The 19,545-nt window shown below is 44.5% G+C and overlaps 1 protein-coding gene across 1 annotated transcript in view; it reads left to right on the plus strand.

Annotated features, from left to right (window-relative positions):
- Positions 1 to 549: 549 nt before the first annotated feature.
- Positions 550 to 19,545, plus strand: part of Nfyc (nuclear transcription factor Y subunit gamma) — a 75,024-nt gene continuing 56,028 nt past the window's right edge. Inside the window, exon 1 of the mRNA XM_048351006.1 lies at positions 550 to 831. The gene's annotated coding sequence lies outside the window, so the exon portion shown is untranslated. The remainder of the gene's footprint in view (positions 832 to 19,545) is intronic.

Below are 19,545 nucleotides of genomic sequence, written 5' to 3' on the forward strand. Positions count from 1 at the left end.
AATCTTAACCTCTCAGGCAGCTAGAATTATGGGTGTGAGCCATCCGCAGCTGGCTGTAGCTTTTTTTTTTTTTTTTTTTTCACTTGGTGCCAGTCCTGGGGCTTGAATTTGAGGACTGGGTTCTGAGCTTTATTTTTTGCTCAAGGACGGCACTCTACCACTTGAGCCACAGCTCCACTCTCGGCTTTTTTGGTGATTAATCGGAGAAGAGAGTCTCTCGGGCCTTCCTGGGGTGGGAGGGGCTGGCTTCAAACCCCAGTCCTCAGGTCCTGTTTCCAGAGTAGCAAATGTAACAGGAGCGAGCCACAGGCGCCCGGCGGTGGCTATCTTCTTAAAGGACAAATTCAACCCGGCAGCCGAGGTCATCCTTCGTTCCTCCTCATCCTCTACCTCTCCAAACGGAAAGGGTAAAGTTCAAAACCGAGCGCGGTGCGAAGAGGAGCCCCAGGGCAGAACGCCCGCAGAGGCCACCGGGCCACGCCTCCGGATGCCCAGGGCAAAGGGGCGGAGCCAGAGAACTCAAGCCTTTCACCCCAGCCTGCAGTCCTTCCTTCCCAATTCTCGCGAGACCTCGGGGCACTCAGCTTCTGCGCACCGCACAATACTGGAAGTCAAGGCGCCCGGGGAGGGGGAGGGGAGGGGAGGGGAGGGGAGGGGAGAGACGGTGCGAACGGCGCGGCCGCCATCTTGTTTGTGACCCCACTTCGCGCGCGCTCCGTTCTCCGTGACACACGCTTCCCCGCCCCTCCGCCGTGCCCGGGCCTCTGCACTGCCGGACACCGCAGGAGCGCGGGGGGCGGCTCCTGCTCTTCCCTAGACTCCGGAGCTGAGGTGTGTGTGTGCGCGCGGGAGCGTCGGAAAGGAAGGCGTAGGGGGGTGGCTGCGGGGGGGGAGGGGAGGGAAGCCTTTCCCGCCTTTAGCGGAGACCTCACTTCCCTCCGCGCCCGTCGCTGCAGCTCGCGCCGGCCTGCCGCCGCCATGTTGTGTGGTCGCTGAACCCGCCTCTGTCTCCGCCGCCGCCGCCGCTGCGCTCGCGGGGCCGGTGCGCCTGGTCGACCGGGCCCGCGGGCTTTCTCCCATTGGCGGAAGGCGACGGCGGGGGGGCTCGCTCGTGATTGGTCGGTGGCGGGGAGGCCGCGGACCTGACACCTTATTGGTCGCGACGGCTGCGGCCTTGGGGGGTGAGGCAGGATGGGCGGCTGCGGGGACGCGCGGGGCTTGGGTTTGGGGTAGTTAGTGGGGGCCGTGGCACTTGTGGTGGAGGCTTGAGGAAGCAGGCTGGAGGCGAGGCTGGACGTCCCAGGACCCAGGAGAGGGTGGTGGCCTGGCAGGCCCTTTGGGAGTGACCTGGGTATGGCCTGCAGTAGAGGGTGCTTCTAATTCCAGAGGTGCTCTCCCTGGTACATATATGCACAGCATACGGACATGCGAGGCTCTGAGGTTCCTCCCGTGTGAAAACCCTGAAACCCGATTTAAGGATCGAGGAAGGATTCCCAGATCCAGGGGTGGCAGGCTTGGAGTGTCACCCTGTTTGTAGTGGTTTAGAAACCTGTGGTCTGAGAATTAGATATGGGAAGAGGAGGACATTTGAGCTCCCGCGACCAAATCAGATTAGGGAATTTGCTATAGAGTGTGAGCTTCAAAAAACAGGTTTTGATGGAGCCCTGGCAGTTACCACACCAAGTAATTGGGGAGAGCGGGGTTCTAGATTATATTTGATCCACAAGTGCTGGCTCTTAGTAACTGAGGGCAAACCTAAGTACTATCAGCTCTAAATGAGAAAAAATTTTTTTTCTTTGCCAGTCCTGGGTCTTGAACTCAGGGCCTGGGCACTGTCCCTGACCTTATTTATTTATTTTTTTGGCCAGTCCTGGGCCTTGGACTCAGGGCCTGAGCACTGTCCCCGGCTTCTTTTTGCTCAAGGCTAGCACTCTGCCACTTGAGCCACAGTGCCACTTCTGGTCGTTTTCTGTATATGTGGTGCTGGGGAATCGAACCCAGGGCCTCATGTATACAAGGCAGGCACTCTTGCCACTAGGCCATATCCCCAGCCCGAAAGCAAACCTTTTTTTTTTTTTTTTTTTTTTTTTTTTGCTAGTCCTGGGGCTTGGACTCAGGGCCTGAGCACTGTCCCTGGCTTCCTTTTGCTCAAGGCTATCACTTTGCCACTTGAGCCACAGCGCCACTTGGCCATTTTCTATATATGTGGTACTGGGGAATCGAACCCAGGGCTTCATGTATACCAGGCAAGCTCTCTACCACTAGGCCATATTCCCAGCCCCTGACCTTCTTTCTTTATTTTGCTCAAGGCTAGCCACAGTGCCATTTCTGGCTTTTTCTGTTTATGTGGTACTGAGGAATTGAACCCAGGGCTTCATGCATGCTAGGCAAAGCACTTTACCACTAACCCACATTCCCAGCCCCAAGTGAGAAAATCTGATGTACAACTTTCTAGATTTTTGGGGAAGTGTTTGCATTCTTGGGGTGTATGTTAAGAGCAGTTATAGATCTTGGATTTTAAGATGGTGCCAGTTTTGAGATGGTTGAATGAAATTTTTCTGTTCTAAGAAAGATACAGGTGAGTGCTACATTTTCCAGCCCTGTTATGCACTTGACTGTTACTAGATATTGTTCCCCCTTAGGAGGAAGAGCTAACTAGAGATTATGAATCTTGGGTTATTTCCTTTTACATATGCCTGAAGAAATTCTCGTATGTATGCAATTCTTTTTCTTTTTGGTACTGGGGATTGAATCCAGGGCTTCATGCTTGCTAGGCTATGATCTCAGTCCTGTACTTTGAGTAGATCCTTCAGTAACACCCCCAAATGAAAATAAACCAGTACATAACATCTTGCATCTTGCCTTAGGAGGACTTATCAACACTTTTTGGTTGCTATTTCAAAAAGCTTTTGTTTTAATCAAGTTTGTTAGTGTTGCTTGGATTGGTATTCACTTGCTCCTCTTAGGATGTGGGGTTTGTGAAAACATTTATTGTAAACCTCTTTTTCTAGTCTTTAAGTGGTTCTTTTTAGCTTTAGATGTTACACTTATGTTTTCATAACAATTTCAAGAAACACCTGTGCTTTTTTTCAAATTTGGTCACTTATGGCCTGGGAATGTGGCTTAGTGGTAGAGTGCTTGCCTAGAATGCATGAAGCCCTCTGTTCAATTTCTCAGTACCACATACACAGAAAAAGCCAGAAGTAGCACTGTGGCTCAAAGTGATAAGAGTGCTATCCTTGAGCAAAAGAAGCTCAGAGACAGCACCCAGGACTGGCAAAGAAAAGAAAAATGTGTCATTTATGTGAGTACGCAACTAAATTTCAAGAGAGAAGGGGAAGTTAGTAGAGAGTGAGAATTGATATTTAGAAATAATACCATAGTCATTCTTATTCCAATTCTTATACTGCATATACTTGTCCAGTTTTTCTCAGTACTTAGGCTGGAGTTGAAACCTATGTTTTTCCTAGTGTCAAAACACATAGCTCTACCTAAATTATGAACGTAAGTCTGACTAGGCAAATTCCCAGAGAGTTTGTTTCCAAGGGATTTTTGTTGTTGTTGTTGTTTTCAATTTGGCAGTACTGGCATTTTGAGCCTTGTGCTAGTAGTACTCTCTGCCACTTGCATCATGTCTCAAGTACATGGCCCTCAAGTAGATAGTCTTATCTTTTTTTCTTTTTCTTTTCCTTTGTTTCTTTCTTTTCGTATGTGTGTGTCTGTGTATGTCTGTGTCCTAGGGCTTGAACTCAAAGCCTGGGCACTGTCTCTGAGCGTTTGTGCTCAAGGCTGTGCTCTACCCTTTTGAGCCACAGCGCCATTTCCGGCCTTTTGGTAGTTAATTGGAGATAAGAGTTGCAGGGAGTTATCTCTGTGGGCTGGCTTTGAGCTATGATCATCAGATCCTGGCCTCCTGAGTAGCTAGTATTATAGGCAGGTGTGAGCCACCAAGGCCTGAATGAGTGTTGTTTATTAAATGTCCAGGTATGGTCACTCAAGCTTGTAATCCTAACTACTTGGGAGGTAGAAGTCAGGAGTTTATGGTTTGAGGCCAGCCTGGTCATTAAAGTTTATGGAACTCCATCTTAACTGATGAATGACTTGGTGCAGTGTTGAGCGTAGTATTCTAGCTCCAGGGGAAGCACAGTGACTGGGTGAAGTAGTGTGCACCTGTCATCCCAGTGTCACAGGGAAATGCAAGTAGGGAGATTGTAAGGCCCTGCCCAGAAAATAACCAATAAAAAAAAAAAACAAACTCCAGGAAACGAGGATTTTTTTTTTGGTGTTGTTTTGTTTTCTTTTTGTCTTATTTGTTTATCTGTCTTGGGAGGCATAGAAATGGAGGGACAAAGGGTGGAAAAGTGTAGCAGTGATATTCAGTAGACACTATGTTGAAAAGGAACTATACAACTTGAGGGTGAGAATGGGAGAGAAAAACTGGGAGAGAGGGAGGGAAGGGGAAACTTTGTCCCAAAAGAACTATCCTCTTGATCTGACTTATGTAACTGCAACTCCTTTGTATGTCACCTTTATAATAACAAAAAATAGAAACAAACAAGTGTGTAAAGGCTCAGTGTGGTGGTTCATACCTATAATCTTAGCTACTTCAGATGTGGAGATAAAGATTATGACAGGCAAAACGTTAGCAAGACCCCATCTCAACCAACAAATTGGTGAACTGATTGTTCACATCAATACCTATGGCCTTCCCATAGGTAGGAAGGTTCAGTTTTGAGGCTGGCTTATGTAAGAACTTGAGACCCTATCTGAAAAATAAAGCACAAAAGGGTTAGGGCATGACTCAAGTGGTAGAATGCCTGCCTACCTTGTAGGTGACTTTGAGTTCAAACTTTATTTAGTACTACCAAAGATGTATTAGATGAAATACTGTAGTTAATAGTGTTTTTGTATTGTTTCAAGCATCTAGATCACAGATTTGTAGTCATATAGAATATGAGTTCTTCAACTAGGTGTTTAAATTGTATCCCTTGGTTTCTATTGTGCAAGGGAAGATTTACAAAATAAATTTTTGAAGTTTTCCCAAACTCAGATAATAGGAATAAATGGACAGAAACTTTAAGAATCAGCATTCATTATTATTATTGTTATTATTATTTTGCCAGTTGTAGGGCTTGAACTCAGGGCCTGAGCACTGTCCCTGGCTTCTTTTTGCTCAAGGCTAGCACTCTATCACTTGAGCCACAGTGCCACTTCTGGCCGTTTTCTGTATCTGTGGTGCTGGGGAATTGAACCTAGGGCTTCATGCATGCTAGGCAAGCACTCCACTACCAGGCCACATTCCCAGCAAGAATCAGCATTCTTTGAAACTAGACTGCAGAGTATTGCTGCCATAGTCCTGTATAGGGGAGTGATAATGCTAAGTTGTGAAAAACTACCAAGTACATAGTGTAAGAGCTCATTAGTGAGATTTTTAATGTATCACCTATTCCTTAGAGTGTCTTCAGAAGCAAGAGACCTGTATCTTTGTGGGGATACTGATTGTAGGATATCTAGTCTTCTTTTGAACAATATGTAAAATTAAACAGATTTGATAGGTCAAAACATTTTGCAATTCTGATTTTCCACAGAACAAGCGTATTCTTTGAACTGAAGCCCAAAAGGATGAGATACTCTTGGTAAGGTCACTTTAGCTTTCTTTGCAAGGACAGAGATGTATCTAGCCTAGATCACACAGATGCTCATTCTGCAGGACATTACCTTTTCCTGGAGAAGTGTTGACTCGATGGGCAAGATGACTTACCCATTCCTTTTTTTTTTTTAAATGGTAGTGCTAGAGTTTGAACTTAGGCCCTTGTGCAGCAGGATCTCACATTTATGCCTGGGCCATTTGAACCAAGATTCCCCCATTCATGTTTCTTATTTATGCTCCTCATGTAGCTGGGTGACAGTCACGTACCACCACACACGCTCTTTAAAAAGTATCAGTTGAGATGGAAGTCTACGTTTTTCACTTAGACTGGCTTTTTGTGTGTGTGTATGCTGAAAGAGGTCCCATTTGGCTTTTTCACACATGCATGGTGTTCTATCCATGAGCCATGCTTCTAGTCTGCCATTTGCTGGTTAATTGAAGATGGAGCCTCCCAGACTTTTCTGCCACAGCTGGCTTTGAACGTCCATCATTGGATCTCAGCCATATGAGTACCTAGGATTACAGGCATGAGCACCCTATTTGCTGTCAAATCTTGATTCTCCTTGTTTCTCACCTCCTGAGTAGCTAGGTTTGCAAGTAGCCATGCTGACCTCTGTGAGAAAAAGTCTTTTCTATCAAAGTAGGTTGCTTAAAAGTTCCTGCTTTGACCTGGTGGCTTAGCTATTTTTGCTTATTCTGCTTAGACAATGTTGGCAAATAAAGAAAGGATAAGAACCGTTTTGGATAATAAGGAAGTATTTTTGAAATAAAAGTTTTGTTTTTAACTGGTTGTTCCAAGTTGGAATTAAGATATACCTCAGAAGACATACCTCTGATTGTTCAAGAAACAGAGGACGTAGGTATGCTTTGAGATAGCTTGTGTGCTGTTAATCTTATTTCAAAGTCTTAATGATCACCTTATATAAATGCATCTTACCCTCTTCACACTGGCTCATCATGAGCAGGTTGAGAACCTGAGCTCAACCAGTCTGAGCAGAGGGGCAGGCCTATTGTGTTAGGGATAAGTAGGGAGCAGCCTGCCTGCTCTGTGTGCTTTCTTACTGATTTCTGGCTGATGGTACACCCTTCTGCTCCAAAGTAAATTTGCCTTGCTGAGACAATTCTTTGTTTTTGTGTCTGTTGTTACTCTGATAGTTCTTAAAGAGTATAACACCTCCACTTTGTGATCCTTTTGAGCTTTGGGATTAAGGCATGTATCACCAGAGGTGACTAACAAAGTCACCTCAGGAGGCTACTGTAGTGAGAATGGCAGAGGACATTATTAGAGTTACAAATAACCTTGAGGGTTTACTCCAGCCTCAGGCACACATAAAATTTAGGAAGAATATTCCTTAGCCAGCAAGTTGTTACTTTCCATTTTATTTCTTGTTCTCAGAGGAAACTGTGAGTTATTTTATGTCTTACAATCTCTCTTTCATTGTTTACTCAATTTTTCATGTGTGCACTGCAACAGGTTTAGAAGGTTATAGGTCATTTAAAAAACTTTGACCACAACGTGCCTTTGGGAAGGGTAGTGTAGTTGCTGATTTTGTAGTCAAAACTAGGAAGGACTTCTGTTTCTGCGGTATATTTGCGGTATAGTTTTTCACAACTTAGCATTATCACTCCCCTATACAGGACTATGGCAGCAATACTCTGCAGTCTAGTTTCAAAGAATGCTGATTCTTGCTGAGAATGTGGCCTGGTAGTGGAGTGCTTGCCTAGCATGCATGAAGCCCTAGGTTCAATTCCCCAGCACCACAGATACAGAAAACGGCCAGAAGTGGCACTGTGGCTCAAGTGATAGAGTGCTAGCCTTGAGCAAAAAGAAGCCAGGGACAGTGCTCAGGCCCTGAGTTCAAGCCCTACAACTGGCAATATATACCGCCATGGTAGTTCTTTCTGTGCCTTAGTTTCTTAAGCCTCTGTAAAGTAGCAATAATGCATGTCTAACAAAGTAATTACAGAAAATGACTCCAATAGTGTGTGGTAGTTGTCACTGAGTGGACCTAATACATGAGAGAAAACATTATTTTCTGTTTGTTTTTGGTCATGTGGCTTGAACTCTGGGCCTGGGTACTGTCGCTGAGGTCTTCAGCACAAGGCTAGCACTCTGCCACGTGAGTCACAGTGCCACTTAAGGTTTTCTGATGGTTAATTGGAGATAAGAGTCTCATGGGCTGGCTTTGAATTGTGATCCTGAGATCTCAGCCTCCTGAGTAGCTAGGATTACAGGGGTGAGCCACTGGCGCCTGGCTATTTTCTGTTCGGAACAGCATAAAATCTGTTCTGATAGACAGAAAAAGTCTTTTTGCAGTTACTTGCTGTTATGCACATCAAGGTTTCCCCACTTGATATGAAAGAAATAAAATAACATAATTTAGTTATGCTGTTGTGGTTTAGGAGCTGATTTTCAGTGGGCTAATGAAAGGTCAGTCTTAAACTTATAAATACTTCCAAGTAGTAAAATGCTTTGTTTCAGGGAACAGTTGTCTCATGTTCTCCTATTAATTCCCATTTGCTGAGTGGTATTGATGCTGATGAAATGAAAACTTTATATTTGCTAAAAGCAGTGCTTTTTAAAATTGGAACAACCAGTATTGTCCTTCTGTCCAGAAGGAGAGATTTGCATATAGTAGTTTAGTTTTTCTGACTATAGAAATTGTCAGTTGTGGGCTGGGAATGTGGCTTAGTGATAGAGTGCTAGCATTTATGAAGCCCTTGGTTTCTTCTTCAGCACCACATAAACAGAAAAAGTAGGAAGTGGCACTGTGGCTCAAGAGGCAGAGTGCTAGCCTTGAACAAAAAGAAGCCAGGGACAGTGCTCAGGCTCTTGAGTCCCAAGCCCCAGGACTGGCAAATAAGTAAGTAAATAAATAAATAAAAATGTCTTAAATGAATAGTCTCCAGTTAAAGTAGATAGTATATCCTTAAAAGTAAGGATTCCAGAATAGCCGGGTTCTTAAGTAGTTTATGAGTATGAACCACAGTTAGTGATCTTGAGCAGTGTTGTTGAGAGTGGAAAGAGGAGGAATGGGATAACTCATATAAGAAATGGTACTGGAGTAGAGAATATTTTGTATCATGTCATTGACTTAAAGATGGAAGTTTCTTAAAGTTTTTCACAATACATAATTGTTATCTATAAACTCAGAAGCCATAATTTGTTCAGTGTTGTATACAAAGTAAGAGTCTTTGCCCAGTATTAGGAAAACATTCCTCTAATGCTAACATACTATGTCTACCTTAGAACTGAAAGAGCTAGTAAATTAAGCATATGACATGAACTGGAAAAATTATTCAAAACAGGCATAGGCTAGCAGGCCCAGAAGATAGGAAGTTACTGGCTGTTCCAGGGATTAACCCAAGACTCATTTCAAAGGTCCTACTTGGACAAGAGAAAACTGTCCATTTCTTCTTCTGTAAATAGGCTTCCCACAAACTTCCTTTGTTGCCTTGTCCTCTGTTCCCTCTTAAGCAACCCCCAATTTAAACCCAACTATTAGTAGTTAGTACAGCCCTTGTGACCTCACCCCTTGTACTGCCCTATAAAAATCCTGTAACCTTGCTACTCGGGACCCAAAATTTCTAGTGTGAGCTCATCTGGGCCCACTGGAGTTCTCCTACTTCTCTGAGTGTAGTTTTGTTTCTTGCCAGCATGTCTTCCTGCAACATTTCTGGAGGTCCTAGTGAGATTCTAATTCTGGCCTGAAGGCTCCACAGTAGGACTCAGTACTGAATGAGGAGACACTCTACCTGAAGGTATTCTGGGTCTTCCTTCACCCTGGAGTTCTAACCCTCTGGTAGTCCTGCTCCAGCTGGACTCCAAGAAAAAGTGGACCAACTTGCCTGGCAATTTGTCTCAGCCACCAGGAAAAATTAGTCTTTAGGTCCTATCAGAGGGAGTTTGATCACTACCCAGGAATTTCTGAAGGGAATTCCACTGGTCAGGGACTTCCTGGAGGAGGAAGTAGAACTGTAATATCCTCTGGTGCATGAATGTGCATGTGAATGAGTGGCCTGACTTGCTTGTGTCTCAAGTTCAAGTTTCTGGCTCCATGGCCAAAAGCTGTGGGGTCCAGGTGGGTCTGTTTTGCGATTCCCTGGGTATCCTCAAATAGCTTAGGGTGTTGTTGGAGCAACCATATCGAGAGTCACAGGCTGACCACACCACTGGTGCTAAGAGGTACCTAAGCTCCTTTTGGAGGCTGCCAGGCAGACATTTGATTGGTTTCTTCTCTTGAAGGGGCATCCAATCTTGTATTTGTGCTACTGATGCAAGGAGGTGGGGGAAGACACATAGAGTAGGACATATGGAGTACTTTTGACCACCATAGCAGAAGTTTTTCAGAACATACAGTCCTAGAGTATATGCTTTAAAATTCCAAAAAGGGGTTTTCAGGAGCCTATAGGACCAAAATGTCTCCAAGAAAATTGTGTATGCAATGTGAATTGGAATGGCTGACTTTGGGGGTTAGGTGGCTCTCTGGAGGTACCCTAGATTTACCTACTGTCAGGGCTGTCAGGTTTTTTTTGTTTGTTTGTTTGTTTTGGTTAGTCATTGGGCTTGAACTCTGGGCCTATGCACTGTCCCCGAGCTCTTCAGCTCAAGGCTGATTCTCTACTACTTGAGCCATAGTGTCACTTCTGGTTTTCTGGTGGGTGGTTGGAGATAAGCTTCTTATGGACTTTTCTGCCTGGGCTGGCTTTGAACTGTGATCCTCAGATTTCAGTCCCGCCTGTCAGGTTTTGTTTGTTTGTTTCCAGTACTGGGGCTTGAACTCAGTATGCACACACCAGCTCTCCTTCCTGCCTTCAGGGCCTGCAAAGGAGGAGAGTGAAGGTGCTGATTTAGTCCCTGCCAGGGCCCCTGGTCACCTGCCCTTCCTACCTGTCTTCTCTGCCTCTTTCCTCCAGAGCAGTCCCAAGGACTGACTCTGGCTCAGGGCTCAGCAGAACCACACCCCCTCTCCCCCCACGGTCAGGTTTTTATAGGAACCCCTGGACACCAGATCCGTTTCCCTGAATCAACCCTGGCTCCAGAGAGAGAGCCTAGACCCCGTTCCCCACTGGATCCAATTCTGTGCCAACAAAAAGGGACAGAGCAGAGTTTTTGTGGCCCAGACAAAGAATGCCAGAGACCATGAGACAACCAAGTCTGTCTTGCAAGGGGACTCAGAAGATGAGCCACTTATGCCCTGTGATATGTCCCCAGAATTCCGCACCACAGAGCTGCTGATACCTTACATCCCAGACAGCCCACTGCCCTCAGTGAGTCCCCTTCAACCCTTCAGCAGCATCCCAGCCTGGGTGGCTTCCCAAGCCTTCTCCGGCCCAAAGCCCAAGTCTGAGCCCATGGAACATCCCACTGTTGCTTGTCAAGAAAGCAAGAGGAAACGACTACAGACCTGTTCAGTACCTACGAGCAGTCCACTATACCGTTATCACACTACCCAGCAGTTCCTAACCTGTATACTTCCGAGCTTTCTGCTGCCACAAGCAAGGTAATTTACCTGTTTGGATCTGAAGGATGCTTTTTTTCTGCTTCTGTGTGGCTCTGGCTAGCCAACCACTGTTTGCCTTTGAATAGGAATATCTTCACACTGGGAAAAAGGCACAGGTGAGCTTGAATAGGTTGCTGTAAGGATTCAAGAACTCATCCACACTATTGGGAGAAGCCCTATCAGTGGACCTATCTATCTACCTTCCCAGAGGAAAACCCTTACCACACCTTGCTCTAATACATGGTTGAATTGTTCCTGGAAAGCTCTAGCCAAAGAGTAATGCTGGAGAGAGACAATTACATTGCTTACCCAGCCTCTTCTGGAAGAAGGTTCAGATCTGCCAACAAAAGATCCAATACCTTGGATTTGTCATCTCTGAAGGGCAACACACCCTAGGCCCAAAAAGAAAGCAGGCCATCTGTTCTATGTCATAGCCTAAGACCAAGAAGAAAGTCTGAGAGTTCCTGGGAGGGACAGGATTCTGTCACATCTAGATACCTGGATTTGCAAACCTGGCAAAACCACTATACGAGACCCTGGAAGGATCAAGCAGGGATCCCCTAAATTGGAGACTGTTGACCAGTGCTCCTGTATTAGGATTGCTATTATTCAGCCTCTTTGTCTATATAAAGAACCACATGCTCCTAGGAGTCCTCACCCAGACAATGGGTCCATGGCAGTGGCCTGTAGCCTAACTATCAAAATGCCTGAACCCAGTGGTGTCAGGGTAGCTGCCATGTGTCCGGGCGGTCATAGCCTATCATCTCCCCCACATCCTCCTGCCAGTGTGGGTGAGCACCGTGGCTGCTGTTCCCCTTTGCACTAATATGAAACTCCAGATGCTGGTACTGGCAACTATGATGCTAAACATAAATGAGCCTGGAGTACAGGTGGATGTGGCAGTAGGAGCCTCCCTTATTCTGCCCTGCACATGCTCCCAGTACACCGACACAACCACGCACATGTACCCTGCTCCACTCCAGGCAATCATGCAAACATACAGGCAATGTATGTACCAGAATGGTTTCTGTGGAACTTGGGGAATTACCTGTTACTGTCAGCCTCACCCTCCTAAGCCCTCTGGTCTTCTGGATAGGCCCAGCCTCATATGCCCACTGCCAACACCTCCAAGAGTGCCCCTCCCCACCCCATTAAGGCTCCTTCCCTTTCTACATGGGGCCTTATAACTAAGAACCCCAATGAAATCAATTATTAAGCTAAATCTACCGCCTTTCCAACTAGTAAGTGATTGTTGGCTCTGCCTGCTTCCAAGCCCCTTTAACCTCTTTTTTTTTTTTTTTTTTTGCCAGTCCTGGGCCTTGGACTCGGGGCCTGGGCACTGTCCTGGCTTCTTTTTGCTCAAGGCTAGCACTCTGCCACTTGAGCCACAGCATCACTTCTGGCTGTTTTTTCTATGTATGTGGTGCTGGGGAATTGAACCCGGGGCATCATATATGCGAGGCAAGCACTCTTGCCACTAGGTCATATTCCCAGCCCCCCTTTAACCTCTTTTACCACGTCTGGTAGCATCCCTAATTCCACAGAGATGAGCTCTAAATCAGCTGATGTACAGTTGTCCCGAATAGCTCTGATTGTATTCACAACGTGGGAGAAGGACATTCTGTGAGAAGTTTGGCCACTGACCAGTGCATCCAAAACCATACCTGCACAACACTTAGCAATTGTATGTTCATTAACCCTGGTATTCCCCAATCCCAGTCCTTTGTATGCAGAACATAATGCTTTCCACTGCCTACCAGCCACTTGCACACTAGTCTTTCTCATTCCTCACATGGACAATAGTGCCTAATAATCAAAGTCTTCCTTGACTGCTCGTACTTGATCAAAGTGGGCCATCTACCTTATACCATATGCTACTCATCGAGTTGGGAATAGTGACTGGAGTGCATACAGGCATAGGAGGAACTGCATCATCTTATTATTCTCAATGTGTGCAGATGTTATGGAAGATATGAAATGGGTGGCTAAGTCCTGAATGTCCCTTCAAAACCAGATGGACTCACTGGTGGCAGTACAGTAGTCCTACAGAACTCGAGGGGCTTGGACCTGCTCATTGCCAAGAAGGGGTGACTTTCTCCCTAGATGAAGAGTGATGTTTTTATGTAAATCAGTCAGGAATGGTCAGGGATATGGTCCAACAACTAACAAGATCAAGCTAAACACAGGAGACAGGAATTAGCAAATTCCTGTAGTCAGTGGAATAACATCTGGAGTTGGACATCCTAGCTCCTCCCCTTGGCTGCTATTTGGCCCTTGTGTCTTCAATCGTTTTTTTTTTTTTTTTTTTTGCTGGTCGTGGGGCTTAACTCAGATCCTGGGCACTGTCCCTGAGTCTCTTTGTGTTCAAGGCTAGCACTCTGCCACTTGAGCCACAGCGCCACTTCCAGCTTTTTCTGAGTAGTTTATTGGAGATAAGAGGATCATGGACTTTTCTGCTCTGGCTGGCTTCATACTGATCCTCATCTCAGCCTCTAGAGTAGCTAGGATTACAGATGTGAGCCACTGGTACCTGGCCACCCTCAGTCTTCTTATTTGCTTTATCAGTTCATAAGTAGAATCAATCAGGCTACAACTGCTAGTAACCCAGTATAGGCCCCCCCGGACAAGGAGGAACCCAAGTGAAAAGGAGGGGCATCATTCCTTCATGGGCCTAGACATCAAAAGGGGAGAATAAACAGGAAAAATTATTTAAAACAGGTATAGGCTGGTAGGCCTCAGAAGACAGAAAGTTATTAGCTGTACCAGGGATAAACCCAGGATGCATTTTAAAAGCCTGTTTTGAGCAAGAGATAACCAGCCATTTCTGCTCTGTAAATAGGTTTCCTTCCACAAGCTTCCTTCACTGCTCTAACCCCTGTTTTCTCTTGAGCAACCCCCAATTTAAACCCACCTGTTAGTAGCTAGCACAGTCCTTGTGGCCTGGCCCCTTGCACTGCCTTATAAAAACCCTGTAACCCCTCTACTTGGGACCCAGAATTTCAAGTGTGAGCTCATCTATATCTGCCAGCATGAAGTAAACTTGAGTTCTACTTCCAAATATCATTTGGTTTCTTTTTTTTTTTTTTTTGGCCAGTCCTGGGGCTTGGACTCAGGGCCTGAGCACTGTCCCTGGCTTCTTCTTGCTCAAGGCTAGCACTCTGCCACTTGAGCCACAGCGCCACTTCTGGTCATTTTCTGTATATGTGGTGCTGGGGAATCGAACCCAGGGCCTCCTGTATACGAGACAAGCACTCTTGCCACTAGGCCATATCCCCAGCCCATCACTTGGTTTCTTTCCAGTCTGTCTTCCCACAACACTATCACTACAGTTGAATATCTTTACCATTTTTAACTGTCTCAAAATTATTACAGTACCCTGGAAGTGAAGGTGTGGCTCAAGTACTGTGGCTTGAACTCTGGGCCTTGTGCACCAGTGCTCTGTTTGGTTTCTTTGCTCATGCTAGTGCTCCAGTCCTTGAGCCACACCCCCCACTTCCAGCCTTTTGTTGGCTAATTGACAGTAACAGTTTTGTAAACTAGTCTACCTGGGCTGGCTTCCTACCATGATCTTCAGATGTCAGCCTCCTGAGTAGATGGGATTACAGGTGTGAGCCACCAGCACCCAGTGGGAAATGTATTTCTTTATTCAACAGTTGTTCAGAGCCTTTGTGCTTATGTGCCTTATGACCCTTAGTGTTATAAGCCTTTCTTAGCCATGGAATCATATTTGTGAGAACATCTCATATGACTAGTGTCCAGTAGAACCCAGATGAGCAGTTTTCTTGTAGCCTACAAATTTAAAAAGAATTATGCTGTACAAGAAGATAGCTTGGCCTATAGTTGAAAAGTACTTTCCTTGGAGCAAGTTATGTCTCAAAAGTGAAGTAGACTTTTAGGACTAATATGACTTCAAAGGTTATTTGATTCAGTTTAATAATAATAATAACAATAATAGCAGCAGTCATTGTTTATTAAGTAGTGTTGTTATCCTACATGTGTATTAACCAATGAGTCTTACTGTTTTTAAAAAACATATTCCTAATATTTTCCATTTCTTTTCTTTCCTTTTTTTTTCTGTCCTTCCTTTTCTTCCCCCTCTGCATTCCTTCTTTCCCTTATCTTTCCTTCTCATTCCTTTGCTTTTCCCTTCTTGATACGGTCTTGCTATGTAGCTCAGACTGACCGACCATAACTCTTGATTCTCTTGTCACAGCTCTGACTGTTGGGATTATAGATGTATGACACCATTCCTGACTTCCTGTTCATTAACTTTTCAACTTTTAGTCTGGTGTATTTAGTATTTCATCTTTCAGTGTGGTGCTGCCCCATACCAAACTACAGCCTTCCCAAGCCTTTTTGCATAGTTGCTTTGTTTTTGTAGGCTTCTATTCTTAAGGTTTTTTTAAAAGTCTCCTAAGAAGCTGATTTTGACCAGTCTTACATTTAGAAAGAACTAAGGTGAAGTCCTCTGCTTATGTTCTCCTATACTTTTATATGTTTGCATCTGTCTTGTAAATCTTTTTTTTTTTTTCCTTTGGTGGCGGTACTGGGATTTGTACTCAGGGCTAGACATTTGTACACATGCTAGACAAGCACTCTACCAATTGAGCCATGCCCCCTAGGCCTTTTTGTTTTTATTTCCCGAATAAGGTCTCACTTTTTACTTGGGTTGGCCTGGACTACGATCCTCCTATTTATAGTTTTCATGTAGCTAGGTTGACAAGTGTGAAGTACTATGCCTAGCTTTTTATTACGATGAGAGACTTCTTATTGAGATGGAAAAATCTCTCAAAAGTTTTTTTTTTTTTGCAGGGCTGTCCTTGATCTCTCTGCCTTCTGAGTAGCTAAAATTACAGGTGGGCACCACTGCACCCAGCTTGTGTTGTAACTCTTAAAACAGCTCTGTGGATACCTATTTTTAACTTACTTCTTAAAAAAAAAAAAGACTAACCTTTTTCTTGAGGATGACAGGGATTGTGTCTTCTTTTAGGATCAAAGACTTAGTTATCATATTGTCTATGATTGTAAGCACAATCATAGACATATGAACAAATCAGGTTATCCTAATCTTTACAACCTCGTATGATATTTTACAGTACAGGAGGCTGGTCCCAGTGGGGTTTTAAGTAACTAGCATGCGGTCACTCAGCTAAAAAGTAGTGAAGAGGGATTCAAATATAAATACATTTAACTGAAAAGACATGGCTGTTCTTTCTCTTTCTGTCTTTATGTATCCTTGTCAAGTATTAAAGCAGCTTCTGCCTAACAACCTCATTCATAGCTTTCCAGACAGCTTGTCTTGTCTTTGGACAGATCTGAGAGCTGAAGAAGGTCCCACTAGAATAAATTTCCATCCATTGGTCTCTATGTTGTGAAGAATATAATTTATTAAGCAATAATTTGGAATTTGTCATCTACATATGGTACCATTTACTGGTTTATTTCATGCATTACTTGAGTACCATTTACTAAGCACCATTGTTGAATTAATTCCTTTATTCTATTGATGTTCATTGCTCACAATATTTCTTGGTGTTCTTTGGGGATTATCTTCAGAACTCAGATTCTTTTCAAAATGTATTGATACTTTCTTTTTTTAACTTCTAGGTGGGTTTAGCTTGGGAAGTTATTTAGGAGCAAGTGAAATGAATGTGTCTATGATTTATTTAAAAAAAAAAGATTTGAAGCACGGCACTGGTGGCTCGTGCCTATAATCAGGTGGCTCTGCGATTCCTAGTTCGAAGCCCGCCAGGCAGGAAAGTCTATAAGACTTTTATCTCCACTAAACTACCAAAAAGAAAGCCAGAAGTGGAGCTGTGGCTCAAGTGGTAGAGTTCTAGCCTTGAGTAAAGAAGAGGCTCAGGGACATTGCATAGCTCTGAGTTCAAGCCCCAGGATTGACACCTAAGAAACAAAAAACAAATGAACAAAAAGAAAAGATTTGAAATTTTAAAATGGAAAGACTTGACAGTAAAACAGTCTGACAGCTGGGTACTTATGGCTCGAGCTTGAAATTCTGCTCAGGAAGCTGATATATGAAGATTGAGGTTCAAAGCCAGCAAGGGCAGACAAATCCAAGAGACTCTTTATCTCCACTTAGCAAAAAGTCAGAAGTACAGATGTGGTTCTAGCAAAAAGTCAGAAGTACAGATGTGGTTCAAGCAGTAAAGCACAAGCCTTGAACCAAAAGCTAAAGCAAGAGAATAAGGCCCTGAGTTCAAGCCACAGTACTGGCACACAAAACACTCCCCCCCCCCCCCAAACAAACAAAACAACAGTCTTGAGCTGGGAGCTTATGGCTCACATCTTTAGAAGCTGAGATTCGAGGATTGTGGTTGGTTAGAGGTAAGCAGGCATACACATAAGATCCTTGCTAAACCAGCTAAGCCTGGGAGGATCTTAGCTCCAGGCCAGCCTGGGCAGAAAAGCCCATGAGACTCCATCACAGTGTAAGATGCTTGCTATGGTTGTGTGTTCCTGTAATCCTAGCTATGATGGGAAGCCTAAAATGTAGTGGTAGATCATGGTTCAGGCATGCACCTGGACAGCATTTGTGGCCCTCTCTAAAAAGTAACATGTGCACTGGGTGGTGGTGCTCACACCTGTAATCCCAGCTACCCAGGAGGCTGAGGATAGTGGTTTAAAGCCAGTCTGGGCAGGAAAGTCTGTGAGATTCTTAGCTCCAATTAACCACCAGAAAACCAGAAGTGGTGCTGTGGCTCAAAGTGGTTGAGCACTAGCCTTGGGCAAAAGAGCTCAGGGACAGCGCCCAGGCCCCAAGTTGAAGCCCCACGACCACTGACACCCCCCCCCCCCCCCGCCATCCTCCCCACCAAAAAGTAATGTGCAAAAAGAACTGATGGTATGGCTCAGTGATAGGAGTGTCTAGCAAGCTTGAGGCCCTGAGTTTGAACACCAGTACTGTTAGACAAACAAAATCAGTTGCTTTGATGCTGTATTTTTGTTATTATAAAGGTGATATACAGAGTGGTTACAGTTACTTAAGTCAGTGCATTTCTCTCTTTCTTTCTCCCTTTCTCTTTTTCTCTCCCTTCCTTCTTTCCTTCCTTCCTTCCTTCCTTCCTTCCTTCCTTCCTTCCTTCCTTCCTTCCTTCCTTCCTTCCTTCCTTCCTTCCTTCCCTTCCTTCCTTCCTTCCTTTCTTCCTCCCTCCCTCCCTCCCTCATCCTAGGGCTTGAGACTCAGGGCCTGAGCGCTATCCCTGGGCTGCTTCTTTTTGCCCAAGGCTAACACTCTACCTCTTGAGCCACAGCACATCTGGCTTTTTCTATTTCTGTGGTGCTGAGGAATCGAACTCAGGCATGCTAGGCAAGCACTCTACTACTAAGCCACATTCCCAGCCCAGTACATTTCTTTTTGAACAATGTTACTCCTTCCCTAGCTCTCTCACAATTTTTTTCTCCCATCCCTACCCACAAGTTGGTATAGTTCATTTTCAACATAGTGTCTAGTGAGTACCACTGCTGAATGTTTACCTTTCCCCTCCATTTCTATGCCCCCCCTTGCCCTCCCAAAGACAGATAAATGAGCAAACAAGACAAAAAGAAAAACAGCATCAACAAAGGAGATACCTTCTGTTTCCATTTCCTGGAGTTCATTTTGTTAATGTGATCAGAGGTACATAGGCATTGCACCTTGTGTTCATTCCTTCCCTAAGAGTCCCCTTCCTTTTGTCTCACTGTATGTGAATGCCTAAATTCCTGTACAATTGATCATGTCCTGGTATATTTTAGATCTAGCTTCTGCATATGAGAGAAAATATGCCCTATTTGTATCTCTGAGCTTGGCTTACCTCACGCATGATTTGTTCTGGGTCTGATGCTCCTTTTAAAGAATCTGAAGTACTTACTGCAACAGAACAGTATTCTTACCATGGCCCTTTTCATGTCTTGATGGTGGTTACTGATTTAGAAAGGACATCTCCCTTCAGTTTTCCTCAACTCATACTACTGTGATTTCATAGCCCTGTTGCTAAAGTTGGGTTTGATTTATATCTTTGTGCAATCCCTGGGATATCTTATCTCTGTTTCTCTATAGAGATAAAGATATAAGTAAGACAGCGGCTAACTTCAAGAAGTCCTTTGATAATAAAGATATGTTCAGAAGTAGTTATAATCTATGTAAGGGCCATAGTAAATGTTGTATTTAGATATTTATTGAGCACCTGCTACATTCCAGGTGTACTAAATGTTTTCACTTGTCTCAGCACTGTTGTAAATCAGTGTTTTTCCCTCCACTTTAAATGTGAACTTAAGAATGGTTAAGTAACTGGTCAAGCTCATACAGTTGGTAAGTAGGTAGGTGGCTAAGATGAAAGAATCAGACTTCTGGTCTTAAAGCACTGAAGCTTGAACCATGTAATCAAGTAAAAA

This window comes from Perognathus longimembris, chromosome 7, assembly GCF_023159225.1.
Source record: "Perognathus longimembris pacificus isolate PPM17 chromosome 7, ASM2315922v1, whole genome shotgun sequence".
Taxonomy (NCBI): domain Eukaryota; kingdom Metazoa; phylum Chordata; class Mammalia; order Rodentia; family Heteromyidae; genus Perognathus; species Perognathus longimembris.